Consider the following 16,412-nt stretch of genomic DNA (forward strand, 5'->3'; position numbering starts at 1 on the left):
CTGCCAAGCCCCCTCTCCAGCCACCCCTTTACCCACAAACTTCCCCCCATCCATGCTCACACTAAGGCATCACTGGGATGGGGTGAACCAGTGTTTTTCAGTTTAAACCTAGGAGGCACTTTTTCTTCATGGGGTGTTTTTCCAGTGTTTATCAGATTTCACTGAAAACAGGAAAGCCTAGGCATAATATACATCACAAACTCCTGCAAAGGAAAGGTTCTATTATGCATTTTAGGTCCACACAGAATGATCCTCAACTTAAACTGTCCAGCCCTAAGTTGTCTGGGGCCTTTTGCCCAATAGCTCAGGTAAAGTTCCATAGAAGCATTGAGGCAGGAAAACATAAAGGTAGGGTCTCTGGGGTCCAGAAAGGGTTCTAATGATCAGAGTACAAGTTAAACTAGCTAACAGAAGTAGCCCCAACTTTCAGAAGTCTTGCACAAGCAAGCAATGGCAAAGCCAATAATGTTATAATAAAGTTTATTATAAGACCATAGACTTATAATTGGATGTTTAGGGGTAGGCAAGAATCACTGTAACTTACCCCTCTCTCCTCCATACTCTGATTCTTCCCCAGACTTGGCAGGACAAAGGAAGAGGGGTCAGAGGTTGCTTTTTCTACCAATAGTCGCAGTCCACAATTCGCAGGGGTTGCAGGTTCTAGCTGTACTCCGGTTGGTGTCTTACTGTTGCAAGGACTCTCAATGTAAGAATGCAGCAAAACCCGATGCAGGACCCCTCTCAGGACTCGGCTAGGGTCAGGCAAACGATTTTGGGTGCTCGTCACCGCAGCACAGCGACGCAAAGGGACTCAACTGCCGCGATCAGACTTTCCCTCCTATCTCGGGTCCCCTTGATACTAGGATGCCAACATTTTGCAGAGATTAGTCTCGAGGGCCAGCCGAGGATCCGCCAAGTTCCAGGTCGAAACTCAGAACAGTGAGACCGGCAGCACGGTAGCCCAATTTCGGAGCTGGCCAGCCACAGGACTGTCCCAGGACACCTCTGAAGGCTCTTCGTTGCAGGGTACCGAGCAGACGTCAGGCATGGATGTTCCCTCCACTCCAAGGGTTGCAGCTCCTTCGCAGAACTGCTAAAGAGATTCTAAGTGATCCGACCACGGCTGATTTTGCCACGGCCAGAAAGTTTGCATGAGAAAGGTGCAAACCACCAAAAGTTACACATTTACATACTACGGGGGCTGCAGGGGTTTCCCCCGCTCACGATACTGTAAAGTATAGTGAGCGGGGGACACCCCTGCAGCCGCCGTTTTTTTTCTTTTCTTTTTTCACAGGTGTGCTGCGGCGGTGTCCCCGGCAACACCCCGCTCACTATACCACACAGTATAGTGAGCGGGGTGTTGTGGGGACACCCCCGCAGCCCTTTTTTTGTTTTGTTTTTACTTACCTGCAATGCCACCACCAAAGGTTCGAACTTTTGGTGTTCGAACCTTTGGTGGTAGCAATTTTCCGTCGTATTGTATGTCGGACCTTTTTTTTCGGTCCGATCGTAAAATACCGCTAAAGATCTTCAGCAAGACAGGTCTCCTCCAGGACAGCAGCAGAAGTTAGTAGCCAGCCTTCCTTCCGACGGGTCTCCAGTTTCTTCACAGGTCTTGCAGCTGGATAGAAGTCTTGACTCCTTCAGGTTTCTCCAGGATCTCTGAAGAGTTGGTGCAGGGGTGCCCTTCTTGGTGAAAGGACTGCCAACCCACCCAGGTTTGAATGTTGCATGGCAGTTTTATTGGTGGGGTTCCTGCATAAAAGTGTGATTCTGGAAGTTGAAGAGGTAGTCGACCACTGGAGCTGAAACCGAAAAGGAAGATGAAGAAACTAAGGCTGTATTGATTTCCAGTGGCCGGAAAGCCTGCTGCATAACCGGAGCATGCTGTAATCCTTCCAATCGACCTGTAGATCCAAAAACAGACGAATAAGAGCTTGGTGAGATCCATTAAACTCAGGAAGACCTGCATTTTGAGCCATCCCACATCATGCTTAGACCTTGCAGGGCTGCAATACCCCAATACCCTGGGACCTCGAGCCATCGGGTGGTGCACGGCCTTCGGAATTCTTTGTGGGCATCCTGCTGGACCTCCAGTGGCGTTAATAGAGTCTGAAATGTTGCCTTATGATAGTGCTGGACCTTGCAAACAACGAGAATGTGACGAGCGATATTCAGTCTTCTTCTGGCGCCTGAAAACGGCGCCAAAACCACACAACCGCATCCAGCTGTGAGGAAGTGTTACGCTCACCTGGCTCCCACAGGGGCATTGATCTGAACTGGACAGCTGCGGTCTCCACCAATGTGACGCGTAGTGCCAAGATGATGGACTGGACTGGCCCACCTAGCTTCGTTTGCTTGGCCCGTGGGAATATTCTTCTGCAAATGGAGAAAGGGAATTAACCACCCGTGGAGTGGAGCGTTAACCCCCCCCCCCACTCCTGCTGTTCTCCCCACTGATCACCTTTGATGTCCCCTCTAATAGTCTCACATGATGGTTTGGAAAGATGAGCTCTCCATCCTGCATTGAGCGCAGGGGCGCGTAGATAACCAGTTGCTTCACTGGCTCGAAGGAATTGGTGAGTTCCAGAACAATATTGACTATAAGATTCCCGGCAAGACGCCACAAGTATGTAGTTCGTAAGAGTTCAAATGTCTGACTTTCACTCTTGTCCGATTCCTTGCAGGTTGCAGCTTGACCCTAGCGAAGAGTTCCTCGTGGCAACCGGTAATATTCAGGTAAGGATTTGTATTATCCAACACAGTTCGATAAAATAATGTCAATATGTAACCTGTTGCTTTCTCCCTTATTCAGGCGCTGAGAGAAAGTATGAAGGCTCGGGGAATAATGCCTCCGGCGGTAAAATCAGGTAAGTCTATTGTGGTGAGGATGTTTCCCCTTGTTTGTCCCTTTGTTTTACCTTGCTGTCCTTTTGTTTCCCCTTAGGGGTTGGGGTTCGGCGAAGATGCAGTGGAAGCTGCGCCGGCCCGTGAAGAGGAATAGTACCCCGGTGGTAAAATCAGCTAAGTCTATGGGAGGTAACTAATATTGCCTCTGTGTATTCCCTTGGCTCACCTTGCTGTTCTGGTCTTCCCCTTAGGTGCCGGAGTGCGGTGGGAGCATGCAGAAGGATGCGGTGGAATGTGAAGATGCTGCGAAGGGAGGTGAGTTCAGCGCGGCACTGCAGCAGGCGAGGCGACGCGCATAAAATAACTTCTTACTTCCAGCTCGAAGGCGCGATGGATCGGGAATTCAGGTAAGGATCAAAGGTATTGCTCTTGTTCTAACCTTTTCTCCTTCTTTCTCCCTTTTTCTAGGAGCTCCAGACTCGAGGCGGGCGTGGCAGAAGACTGGATGCGGGCTTGCAGGCACGGTGAGTGTTACGCTGCTGGATGCAGAATAAGGCAAAGCGTGTGCTGCTCTTCGGGCGTGGTTTAAATAGCCTCCAAATTAGTCCCAGGTAAGTATTCCTCACCAGCCCCACCCGAGTAAAAAATAGTCCCTAGGTAAAGTAGTCCCCTCCAAGCCTCTTTCGGCTTGGAGCTCTTGCAGCATGGTCTGCATCAGGTAAGTTTTAATCTATGAGCCTGGCACCTATGGCGAGGACTGACTCCATATGAGTCTGGCGCGATAGACGCCAGGACTGCACCCAAATAGCCCCTAGCAGGGGCTGTTTGGCTTGCATGGGATAACTTGATGCCTGCTTCCGGGGTTGCTGGACTTGGTCTGGGTCCCCGGGGTTAGGCATCATGACAGGAAGCTCTTGCCTGGAGCCTTCTACCATGATCCTGGCTGCAAAGGTCCTTCCAAAATCCTGTCTTCTGTCTTCTTGACAAAGGAATACACCAACTGGGTTTTTGGCCTCAGGTCCATAAGTCTTCTTGCTTCAACTCCTTTTGTGCCGTGGTACTGTGTTGGCTGGGGTATTTACTTACCTTAAGCCTTTCTGATTTCTATGATTGGGAGTCCTCTCATCCAGTTCACCCAGGCCCACTGCTGGAATCCTCCTAGGGCGTCTTCTCTGAAGTCCCTGGACCCTAACTAACTTTAAAGTAAACTACTTCCTTTTTGAACAGTCTCCCACAAGAACTTTGACTTTTGCCTGCAACAGAAGCCTATCTCGCCCTACCTACAGCTGGCACCTAGACCACCAGAGTCCCTCCCTCTTCTGCCTCTGAGTGTACTTATACAATAGACGAGAAAAGGACTGGATAAGTAAAGGATTCTGTCTTGAAAGGTATAACAAGTGTTTAAAAGTACTTACTTGTGAAAGAGTTAGTTGGTAACTAACTATGAGAGTGAACAGTTACAAAAGTTCTTACTTACCATGAAAGTGGTCTGCCACTAGTAAAGGTCTATGTAAGGTTATTTCACGTACCTTGGAAATGTTCGGCCGTTCTGAAAAGTCTTACTTTCCTTAGAAACTGTTATCAGAAAGTAGATGCAAGGTTAATATACACCTGTGAATTGGTTGTGCTTTTTCCCAAAAGTAATGCTGTGGGCTTCACTTTACTATTCTTTTTTTTAAATCAAATTTTATTACATTTTGTGCAATAAACGACAAGTTACCAACAAAACCATAAAACTTTACATACAGTTGGCAGAGTAGCACGAATGAGTATGCTTAAAATATATGCAATCGCAACGAGACACGCAATGCGAAGTATATGAGCAGTTAAGGCAGCAGGCAGTTTATGGATGATTACGATGTACAAGCATCCCAAAGAGTGATGTTGGCAGATATGGTCTCTGGAGGACTACGTGCCAATGCGTACCGCCAATGTTACATCAGATTTATAATGTCTGTTCCCACCTTCCCCAGATCTTATCTGCTTTGTCTGGGCAGCCTCTGGCTTGGTAGACTCGGCGTTCCATTAATATGACTGCATCCACGTCCGATGTCCACTGATCGTATTTCGGGGTATTTTCTGAACCCCACAATTGGGCAATGTTCCTTTTCGCAATTCCTGTGGAAGTTGAAACAAGTAGCTTTTCGAATCTTGACAGTTCAAGAGTGTCTGCAATGCCCAGGAGCAGGAGTTTAGGATCCGTCGGGACTGGGCGGCAAAGGATCCTGGAAAGCCTCGCGCTACATTTATGCCAGAAGCGTTGTATGCGTGCACACTGCCAAAGAATGTGGTAAAAGGATCCTTCTTCTTGTTTGCAGCGTAGGCATTTGGGGTCGGTCGAACTTTACTATTCTTGATAGGATATAAATGTATGAGTGTCCCCAATTGGGTCTTGCTTCCCCTGGCTTGCTGTTAGCCTGTCTAGAACAAGTCTGCCTAGGTTATGCTTACCTATAAGTTGCTGATCGCTCCTTTAAAACGTATATAGGTTTTAATTAGCTTGAATAGCTGTGTGATATACTTAATAAGTTACTGTGGGTGTTTACTAACCTTGGTCTGACTTGGATCATCCCAAACTAAGTAGTTATTGCTTTTCTCAATCTGTGCTTCATTGGTCTGAAAAGCAACTGTAATAGTATATTACAACATTAGGTTTTACCTGCCGAGAACAGCTGTGTGCCATTTTTAAAAAGTGTTCTTAGGTGTAGCTCACGTGGGTCGGCCTAGTGCATCCTAAATTAGTGTAAAGAGTTCTTGCTCATCTTAGCCTGTGTTGAACTGAGCTGAAAAGCAACTGTAATTGAACATTAAACCAAAAGATCTAACTCATCATAAATGTGTTTATAGGTTCCTACTGTTCCTTGCGTGAGTGTTCCACTGTTAAGAAAAGTATACTTGCAGGTTGGTTTACTAAGTGATTTCTTTGACGAGTGTCACAGTACAACTGCTAGGGTCTACTACCGTTGTATAACAAAGTGATCTAAAAGTAATTTCTGGTTTTACTCCACCAAAATAAGTGTGACCTATACTGAATGTGTAATGTAAGGTTTGACTTCCCTAGAATTACTGTTAGATATTCTGAATAAGGTTTTATGCTTTGGTCTGTGTACCTTCAAGCATAGTGGTGTGTTTTTATAAATGTGTTTATGACTCTGACCAGTACTTACCCCAAGACTTAACTTGGCCTACTTGTATTCATAATAAACCTTTATTTGTTATACTACTTCTGGTTGCATTTCTATTGAATCCTTGGTATACTACAGGTTCAGTATACTTTCCAACAGCCCTCTTTCCCTCCAAAGACAAGCCTGGCTGCTCCGTCTACGCTACCATGTACTCAGGGGGTACAGCCTTATACTAAGAGTGGAGTCTTGTACAGTCTCGGTTGAATGGTTTTACTAAGCCCATAGTTGGACTTCAGAAAAACTGTCCTAAAAAGAAGTTACCAGTAAGCTCTGTTAGGCAGAAACCCGTGCAGTTCCCTCTGGGACCACTGCAAAAGATTTAAGACTACAGGTGTTTGGCAGTAAACCCACTTGGTAGCAGTCTGTACCACACAGATTCACCTGGTAGCTGTGGCTGAGCAGTCAGACTTCCCTCAAGAAGAGTTAGGCAGTATACAGAGTATTCACACTAGGTCAAGAGACCACAAAAGAACAAGTAAACACTGACCAGGGCTTGGTGTAAAAGAGATATAATTATTTATTTAAAAACCCCACTAGAAAAACACACAGGCACTAATAGTAAGCAATTCAAAAACACGGTCACTAAAAGATATACACTCCCTTAAAAGAATATTAGACAAGTCTTAAGTAAAGCCCCACTTATTTTCAGACAGCAGTGAGCGCTTAACGTAGATGGCACTCTAATAATTTGTTTTAAAAAAAGGGGGAGAAAAGCAGAGAATAAATTGAAACAGATCCCAACACTTTTACAAGAACATAACAAGAGAGGAAGGCAAAGTAAAACCATGAATTCAGAGTCAGTAGGCTGGATCCGCATTAAGAGGATCGAAACGAAATGTGTCCAAGGTCACACGGTTGCAGTGCACAAGTCTTGAAAAGATTCAAAAGGAGTTGGACCAAAGAAAGGGACCAGTTAGAGGGTCAAGGCGGCCAGCCCAGTCCAGAAGGTTAAGGGGTTATTATTACCTTGTAGCAATCTTTAGAAAGGGAGGCCTGGCGGACACGGTACCTTAAAGTGGTGAGAACACTCCAGCGGGGGCAGTTGTTCCTGGCAGCGGATGCAAGTCGGTGCTTCGTCCAGGGGAAGAGAGGATCTCGTAGTGGAGGAAGACAGGAGTCCGTTGCACTGCTAGGGAAGAAACCAGCCGTAGAGTTTCTCAGGTACAAGGAGCGGTCCGTTGATTCGCGGTTCAGTGGTGAGTGGCTATCCGGCTGCCGGGGTGCTTGGCACAGGCAGTTCGACCACAAACCGGTCTCGGGTGCGAATAAAGAAGGTAAAACTGGTTGTGCCCACCAGTCAGGGGAAGAAGCCTCTCCAGCTGGGAGATCTTCTCTGTCGTCGGGAAGTGGTGAGTCGGTTCCACAGGGCTCCACCGGTGGTGTCGTCGTGGTAGGTCAGCTCAGCTTCTACCTCGTTGGGTTCTCAGGTCCTTTGGCGACTTCTGAAGTTCCAGTCCGCAAAGCCCTGCTTTTATGCAGCATACCCCCATTCACTCAGCCTAGCTGTCAATCAAACATGCTAAGTGGTGAGCCGGCCGGCTAACCACTTGGGCCAATCACACAAGAGTGTGACTTGAGTTACCAAGGTAACTCAGTCCAGGGTGCCTAAACCCCCTCCCATACCCCCTGTGGTACCCAGACAGAGTGGCACCACTTTTGGAGGCTTCTGTGGAGAAGCCTGCCAAAAAGTGGAACAAAGGGCTCGACTTGGTTGGAGTCACAGAAGAGAACACAAACGCCATTTTAGAATCGAGTCCTGGCAAAAAATACCAACCGGCGAATTAATATTAATTAAATAAACCAGTGGTATGTTCGAGGCTATGAGAATTAAATAACTAAAGTTGGTAGCCTCGAACAATGGGAAAATCCCATAGAGATATATTCGCGGTCGAATTTAAAAAAGTAGTATCCACTGCCACCAGCCAAAACTCGATCAGGGGGGACGGAGACGTGCCCCCTCGACTAACAGACCCCGAGGCAATCGAATTACCCCGACCAGTACGCCCACAACATGATGGTTTGTACTGGTTTCTGTTCATAATTTGGGACTAGTAAAGCCAATGGTGACTTTACATGCCCTGGGAGACAGTAGTGAGTCCCAGGGTATGGAGTCTATGGTGGGGTGTCACTATGACACCCCTGTGTTACTGCACGGAGGGTGCTGTGTAACACACATAGTAAAAACACATGAGACCCTATGGAGTAAAGGACCCCATAGCCCAAAAAACACATTACCAGTCAAAGGAACACCATAAATCATATCCAAGAGTGGGAGAAAAAGAGTCTCACTCTTGGCAGAAGGAAAAAACAAACTCCAGAAATCCAGCAAAGCTGCTGGGGGACTCACTAGGTTAGGAAATTCAGCCTAAAGAGAGAATTCTCCCTAACAAGCTCCTGCGGATGCTTTCACACCACTCCTTCATGCTCTGGCCCTCTGCACTTCGACATCTTCAAGGGACTACAAGGACCCGAGCCCACATTTATGTGGATCGTTTCCTGGACAGGTTTGCAACAGGTTATTTCATAAATGGATAGAAAATGGTGCCCAGTCGCCTCACCCGGAGAGAGGGCTGCTTTTTCCAAGGGCGCGATTACTGACGGCCATTGAAGTCTCCACTGAGATGTTCAAGGTCAAGTCTCAGAGCGTGCAGCGGTTCTCTACCTCCTAATACGCAAAGGGCATTAGCTCCACGTGGGAAGGGAGCACTTCCGGACACCTTACAAAAATGTATCTTTTTATTTGCGGAACGGTTAAAAGCAACAGACATAAGTCACTGTTTTATAAGCAGTTGAATAGGCAGGCAGTCAGAAAGTTGAACTGTACAATGAGAACCTTCATTTTTTTAGCCCATTCCCTTTCACAAGCGCATGACTGCTCTCGAAGCCTTCCTCTTGGCGAACTGGGTGAAGCCATTACTCCCAACTGTGACGTCCCAGTTGGACGTAGCGCGCATGCGCGGGCCTCGTTATAGACCCGCGCATGCGCAGTGGAATAAACTGCGTCCGTGCGGCAGTTGCCGCCGGGAGGCGTAGCAAGCGACATCACGTCCCGTGTCCTCATTGAGCTGTGTGCGTGCGCGTATGCATGTGAGGGCCGAGGGGCCAGATGTAACAACTGGCGACGAGGCGGGATTGCCGCCACAGCATTTGCCCAACGTACGTGGGCGCACAATCCACATCGGCACGCCAGGACACGACGCGGACCGAGCACGAACGTTTTTCTCCTCAGAGCAGTAGCGGCCTGAAAAGGTGCTCGTGCGCTGCTACAAGGAGAAGAAAGGGATAATTTTTGGAACACTTGATTGTCCCCAACAACTTGGGGACAATCCAAAAAAAAAAAAAAAAAAAAGCCGGACACAAGGATAAGGCGACAGACAACAGCAGGAGGTACGTCGAGACTTACACCAGCCAGGTTTGCGGCCTCTAACACACCCAGAGGTGCCTGTGCGACCTGTGAAGATGGCAAGTAGCGACGAGGAGACAGAAGTGGCGACAAGAGCGGTGAGGACACAACAGGGGTCGCTGCTGCCCATGCAGGAGTTTGACACGTCGCGGGTCCCGTCCAAACTAGGACCCAGGTGGCTACTATGGGTCAAGAAGTTAGAGATGTACTTTACAGCGACCGGAACCACCAACGACGATGCAAAAAGGGCGACCCTTCTGTATTCGGCCGGGCTGGACATTATGCGCATCTACGAATCGTTTACCCTGCCAGTAGTCACGTACGACACTGTCAAGACTGCGCTAGAAAACCACTTCATCCCACAGTCGAATGTCGACTATGAAAGATTTTTGTTCTGCAGAGAGAAGCAAAGGGAGGAAGAGTCTCTCGATCAATTCTGCGCCAGACTGAGAATGATAGCCAACACATGTCGCTGGGACAACGACGAGCTGATAAGGAACCAGGTCCTCCAGGGCTGCAGCTCAGGTAAATTGCGGCGACAAGTGCTGAGAGAGCCGGGGTGGACACTGCAGCAGATACTAGATAGTGGCCGGACGTATGAGCTGGCAGAATCCAGAGGAGCGAGCATGGACGCGGCAGTCAGACCAAGCGCAAGGGAGGAAGCTTTTTCCGTAAACAAAAGGACGAAGCTGAAGGATAAGTGGGTCCCGAAGACAACGGAGAACAGATATCCCACTGCACCCGGATCAATCTGCCAAGATTGCGGATATGACCTGCCACATGTAGAGGAGTGTCCTGCCAAAACGAGATCCTGCAGACGGTGCAATGGACCGGGGCACTATGCCCGCATGTGCCGCGCCCCTACTCCTGTACCTACTGAGAGGCCCCGCGAGAACAAGGGGCAGCGGTTTCACAAGGCAACGCAGCATCGCAGCTCTCGAAATGGAGGTGCGAGTAGGGGACACAGTGCTGGTCCGAAACCGGCAACCCGAGGGGAAACTGTCCCTGCCATTTGAGCCATGCCCGTGGAAGGTAACGCATGTAAAGGGCACAATGGTGACGGCAGCCTGCGACCGAGGAACAGTCACGCGCAACCGGTTGTTCTTCAAAAGAATCGAAACACCCGCTGAGAACAGGGCTTCAGAGGAAGCCATGGGTCTGGAGGGCCCACCTGGAGATCAGGAGGGCGAGCAGAACAGAGACTCCGCTAGCGCTGAACTGGAGTGTTCTACTCCGCCCACCATCTCGCCAAGGTACACGGTCCGCCGCGAGCGGAGACTACCAGGGCATCTCAAGGACTACGTCCTGGACTCAGGTGACTGAACTGAGAAACGTAAGGTGAGACTCCAAGTTATTCATGTGCCCGCCCACACGGGCACCAGTTGTGCAGGGGTATGCACACCCCGAAGGTTTACATTGTTTTGGTTAAAGTTGAAAAGGGATGTGACGTCCCAGTTGGACGTAGCGTGCATGCGCGGGCCTAGTTATCGACCCGCGCATGCGCAGTGGAATAAACTGCGTCCGTGCGGCAGTTGCCGCCGGGACGCGTAGCAAGCGACATCGCGTCCCGTGTCCTCATTGAGCTGTGTGCGTGCACGTATGCATGTGAGGGCCGAGGGGCCAGATGTAACACCAACCACCAAAGGGTCATTCATTCTGGTCGTGTGTGCATGTGATGCGCGTGCACGCTTGAAAAAGCATTAGTGAGCGTTGGTCTGGTGTCCTAGCAGTTGACACCTTTGAGCCACACAGAAAGAATATAAATTGCTTCCACTTCTTTCTTTTAAAGTGAAAAGTGGTTTTACAACACAAATGGCCACCAAAGCAGCACAATTATGTTTCCTTTGAATTGTGAACACTGGTCATGTGTGAGTCACACTCAAAGAGTCACTGTTGCTACAGTTGGTTACCCAGGTCCGTCTCGCACGTCTTTATGAGAAACAAAAAAGAATCTTCCTGCAGACATCCTGAGGAAAATCTCAATGTTTTTGGTAGAAATGCCAACAGTAAGAGTTTCTTCATGATGTGTGCAGGGTAAGTAATAAACAGATCGTTTCTAAAATTATCTTTCTCTTGTTGCCTACCCATTAATATGTCTCGTAAGGGAAAATGCAAGGTGGGCAAAGGGTGCTGTTTTTTTGCGATGCCATCATGTATGGGATTGCCGAGTGTCATTTGAATTGGTGAAACCAGGCAGGACTTATTTCCTTACCGTGGCATAGCATATTTTACTGGGCTTCAAGGGTAAAGCAAACTTGAGTCTTGTGTGGCCATACTAACCAATGGTGGAACCATTCTGGAAATGTTGTCTTACTGTGGCATGGCATTATTTACTGGCAAAGCCAACAGATATTACTGGCATTATGGCAAAAGCAAATAGGTGCATGTTCTTATATGGGAATAGAATGTCAGCATACACTGGTGTAGCCAACATGGACGAGTATGTGCACAACGAGCATTAACATGTCTTTCATTTTTATTTATTTAGTTTTACTGCATATATTGTGGGCAAAGGCATCATGAAAGTGAATTGGAAAATGCTCATGTGCACTGTTGGTAACATGGCTTCTATTGGATTTGTCCGTGTTTTACCATACAAAGCCGATTGCAAACTGTAGCTTTTTACCCATTTTTTACAGAATGTGTGCTGTAAAAGGCAATATTTGAATCCATTTTCTGTAAAAAAATAAATACTGGCGTAGAGGGGTGGGGAGGGGGGAGAACCCTTGGTTTAGTTCAGGCTCACTAAGCTCAGTCGCTCGCGCATTTTTCAGTTCTTATATCTGGCTGCAGTGAGAGCTTCAGGCAATAGGGTATTAGATGCGTCTGAAGGTCGTGTGCCATCACTTCCAATGATGTCTCTTGTGCGTGGGGTCAAATGACATCACTCCGAGTGATGTCATCAGAGGTCAAAAGTCATTTGAGGTCACTTCCGCTACCACTGGCATTTTGGTGAAATGACGTCCCTGGTTTGCATACATGTTTCAGACGTTTCTGCTACTTTTGTGCTACCTTTCAACTGTTCTAAAGTATTTTTTTATTCTTTGGATATAGCAATTATGTTGTGTTTAATAGTACTGTGTGATCATACTTACCTTACTTAAAGGTTATAAGATTTAGTGTATATACAATTAATGCTTAGTTTTATATGATTTCTAGTGTACGAGTGTTTCCTTGGACTAAGTGTATGCTCCGAGTACCATGTGCCTCCCTACAGCCCTTGGGTAGTTCAGACTAAACCTAAGGGGAATCCCCCTGTACATCCAAGGTGGACTTTCTAAAGTCTTATCACAGGAAGGACTTAGGCTTTTTTCTTTGTTAGGGGATTTTGCCAGAGTACAATTAATATTGAAAAAGATACTACAATTAATATACTAACACCTGAGCAAAGAACCAGAGTATTTAATGAGAGAAATGCGAATGTAAGAGACTGTGAGACACTCAAGGAGTGAGAGAAACATGCCTAGGGAAAGGGGTAACCACGAATATCTATCCAAGACCAGCGAAGCTGCAGGAGAATTATTAGAATACCATAACCTAAGCAAAAGAGAAAGATGTAAAGAGAGAAACACCGAGGCTGGGTATTAATACCCTGGTGAGAGGGAACATCACCCTATATGAGCCAAGACCCAGGAAACCAAATTCCAGGAAAGGATTGCAATATGATGAACCGATAAAAGGAGTCACAGGGGAATACTTGAACACTAAATGAGAAGACAGAAGATGATGACATTTGCAGGAAGCAAGTTCCAGGACAAGGGAGTCGTGCTCCTGTCTTTCGTAATAGTGGTAGGGTCAGTTAGGTTTAGTTTGGACGCTGAACACTTTTCATTTGGACATTCACTGATGACTGACAAGCACCTTATTTACTTTGATAGGTAGGGAACACCCCATAGAAATAGCGACTGGTAGGCATGTTGATTATTCATTACAAAATCTGCATTGAAATGGCCACAAAGAGTCAGTGGCCATGCCTGGAGGTTTTCGCTTGTTCTTTGGCCTTCTTCCTGCCTTGCCAGGTCAGGAAATCCTATAAAAGGTCATGCACTTTGCTGGCAAAGCTGCAGCTTCCGCTGGCTGGCGTCCTGTGTGTGTGGCTCAGTAAGATGGGTGGGACTGTCTGGCCACAATCCACATTTCTGTACCTTGAGAGTCTAGGTGTGGGGAATGAGTGAAACCAATAGATGTCCCCGATTGGACAAATACTGGTTGTTTGAATGGTTCAGATCCTTATCGTTGGTGGGCTTGGACTTGATTACAGGCTGGATTTTGGATAAGAATACTACTCCTGCAGCCATTTCTTCAGACCAGCGTTGAAGTCAAGAATCCCTCGTAGAAGAACAGCCTACTGAAGATCCGAAGAGGACTCCTGAAGGAGCCCATCATCCCCTCCTGTGTCTGGTCGCCTACCTGATCTACGAAGGCCCTGTGCAGTGCTTCAACCCCTGGACTGGAGGGACAATCCAGTCTCAACATGTTCAAGGAGCCACCCAGACACCTGGACCACCAGTAGGCTACCTAGCTAGAACCACTGCCATGCAGCGTTTTCAGCCAGCACTTTGGTGGCTGTCAGCTTGTGGTATAAATTGCTTTCCTGCGAGTTTCAGACTCCCAGCTTCAAGGGACTCTGTCTTGGAAGGACTTCTACAACCGTGACTGGAAGGATGCCTGCCGACGTCTTTGTGCAGTGGCCGTCGCTGGAACTAGTCTTCCTCTGTCCTGAAGAAGGCTGCATTGGTGCATTCTGCATTCTCCATCGCCAAGGGTTGCACTCTGCACCTGGACCTGACCGGAGGAATCCTTGCAACCAGAACCAGAACCAACTGCAGGAAATCCAACCTCCTGCGACCCTGTCAACCCATCCAGTCTCCTTGGAAAATCAGAGTATAGGGGGTAAGAAAACCCAAAGCATTTGTCGCCCCCTGTCCTCCAAAGAATAACATTGAGAACAAGTCACTTTGTATTCTTCCATCCTACTGCTTTTTGGTTGTCGACCCAGGGTAGTAAAACCTGATAACTTTGTTCGATCTCTTCTTTTGAACAATCACCAACACAAGTAACTTACCCGTTACAGATACATTCTGTGGAGAAGCTTTGTGACTGTTGGGCACAAGGCACCACTCTTCTTAGGGAATGGACTGCTTTAGCTAGAGAACATCACTTGTGACTTGTTTCAATCTTACTGCATCACTTTACTTGCCGTCTTTATTGATTTAAGTAAGTGAATGCATTTTACGAACCTATGGTGACTTGTATATGTTTATTGAGTGTTGTGCAACATTATCACCTGCTTGTTTCCTGTTTTAGTGTGTGTTTAAGGCCTAGAATACACAGTATTTTTAAACATTGTCTAAATTGAATTTTAGTATGCTTTACTGTGTGGGCTCATTATGGACCTCTGATCCCACATCCACTCTCCTGAGAATAGCCTCGACCGTTCCCCATTGCTACCTTGATTAGGGTTTGGCCAACCTCTCAGAGATACCTGTTCACTACAACTAGGGTGGCCTCCTAAAATCTGTCCACTAGGCCAGATTCTAGAAATCCATCTCAACAGCGTCCCTGCCTTCCAATCCCCAAGTTAGCATTCATTTACACTTCTTGCAGCATTTTATTTTAACAGAGCCAGGGACACGGATAGGGTTATGGTCTGTTTAACAGTGTAATAAAGGACTGCTTTGTGCTATACTCGTGCTAGTTATAGATTCAAAAAAGGGAAGGAGATGAGCCATCCTTTCTAATTTGGAAATGCAATTGAGTTCAGACTAATTTTCTAACCTTTTCATTTATTACCTACTTGGATTTGCTTATTGCTGGTGAAGTCTCTCAATTGTTATCCCTCATAAAGGAAAACTCTTGATATTTCTGCGACTAGCTACATGGGAATTTCCAAGATGAACTGGACTGTCCTTTATTAAATATTGTGCTGTACCCTAAAAAGTTCAACAAAATCCATCATTTAAGTTACAATGCCTACTACGGATATATGCTGAACACTACAACTTTCTTTTTAAATATGCATTTGATGCCCATTACGCTTTTTAGACAATCAAGATGTTAAGTGTATTGGTGAGACCAGCAATGTATGTTACAGTATGTAATAGTGGTACTATCAGGCCTCACAAAGTGTTATTTTATCTTTTTGAAAAAGCATTGAGAAAAGGGTGCATTGGATTTTGAGAAATTAGTAAGATAAAGAACAAGGAGAGTCTTGTATTCTGAAACACAGCGCAAACAGTTGTACTTGTATGATCAAAGCAGGTAAATGTTGGACTTTCAGCTAGGCTCGACATGGCAGATTCATCCAACTTTAACTGTGCATTCTTTTCTATCTGGGCCCTTGTATTCCACTACGGACTTGTTTCGGTCGAAGTTTAGAACCTGATCTGATGGATACTTTGCATGCCTTGACACAGAATGTTGGTCATTCAAATTAACGACACGCCGATTTAAATGTGCGGTTACTGCCTTTATGGATAGTGCCTTATTTTACCATCGAATTGTACACTGGACAGAACGGTGATCATTACAAGTAGCATACAGATACTATGTAGTTTTAACATCTTGAATGAAAAGAAATGCAATTGAATCAAACTGTAATTATATGAAGCTTGTTATGTGGTGTTATGTAATGTTATTGGGCATTTGTATAGCCCCTTTCACAATTGGTATGATCTCAACGCGCTGTGGGTTGAACGCCCTCGGGGACCGTAGTCCAGGTCAGTGGAGAAAGTAGGGTAGTAAGTAGTGAGTGTGCGCATTCTGTATGTGTCAAGGCTATTGGTCCACATTCACATTGGAACTCATCTGTTGACTGTACATCTACTTTAGATAGAAAGATTAAAACCAAGGCATAAATACATTTCAGGTGATGGACGGAACAGAATGGAAAATGTGGTAGAGTCAGACAACCAATCATAACTTCCTCAAACCTATAGGAAGAGAGAATATTACCATCTGCTAGATTAAGCTTA

The 16,412-nt window shown here is 46.6% G+C and overlaps 1 protein-coding gene across 1 annotated transcript in view; it reads right to left on the reverse strand.

The window, feature by feature from the left end:
- The window catches only part of MRC2 (mannose receptor C-type 2), a 587,074-nt gene that overhangs the window by 47,219 nt on the left and 523,443 nt on the right, over positions 1-16,412 (reverse strand). The gene's annotated exons all lie outside the window — the stretch shown is intronic.

Source organism: Ambystoma mexicanum, chromosome 13 (genome assembly GCF_040938575.1).
Source record: "Ambystoma mexicanum isolate Mex_15411 chromosome 13, UKY_AmexF1_1, whole genome shotgun sequence".
NCBI lineage: Eukaryota > Metazoa > Chordata > Amphibia > Caudata > Ambystomatidae > Ambystoma > Ambystoma mexicanum.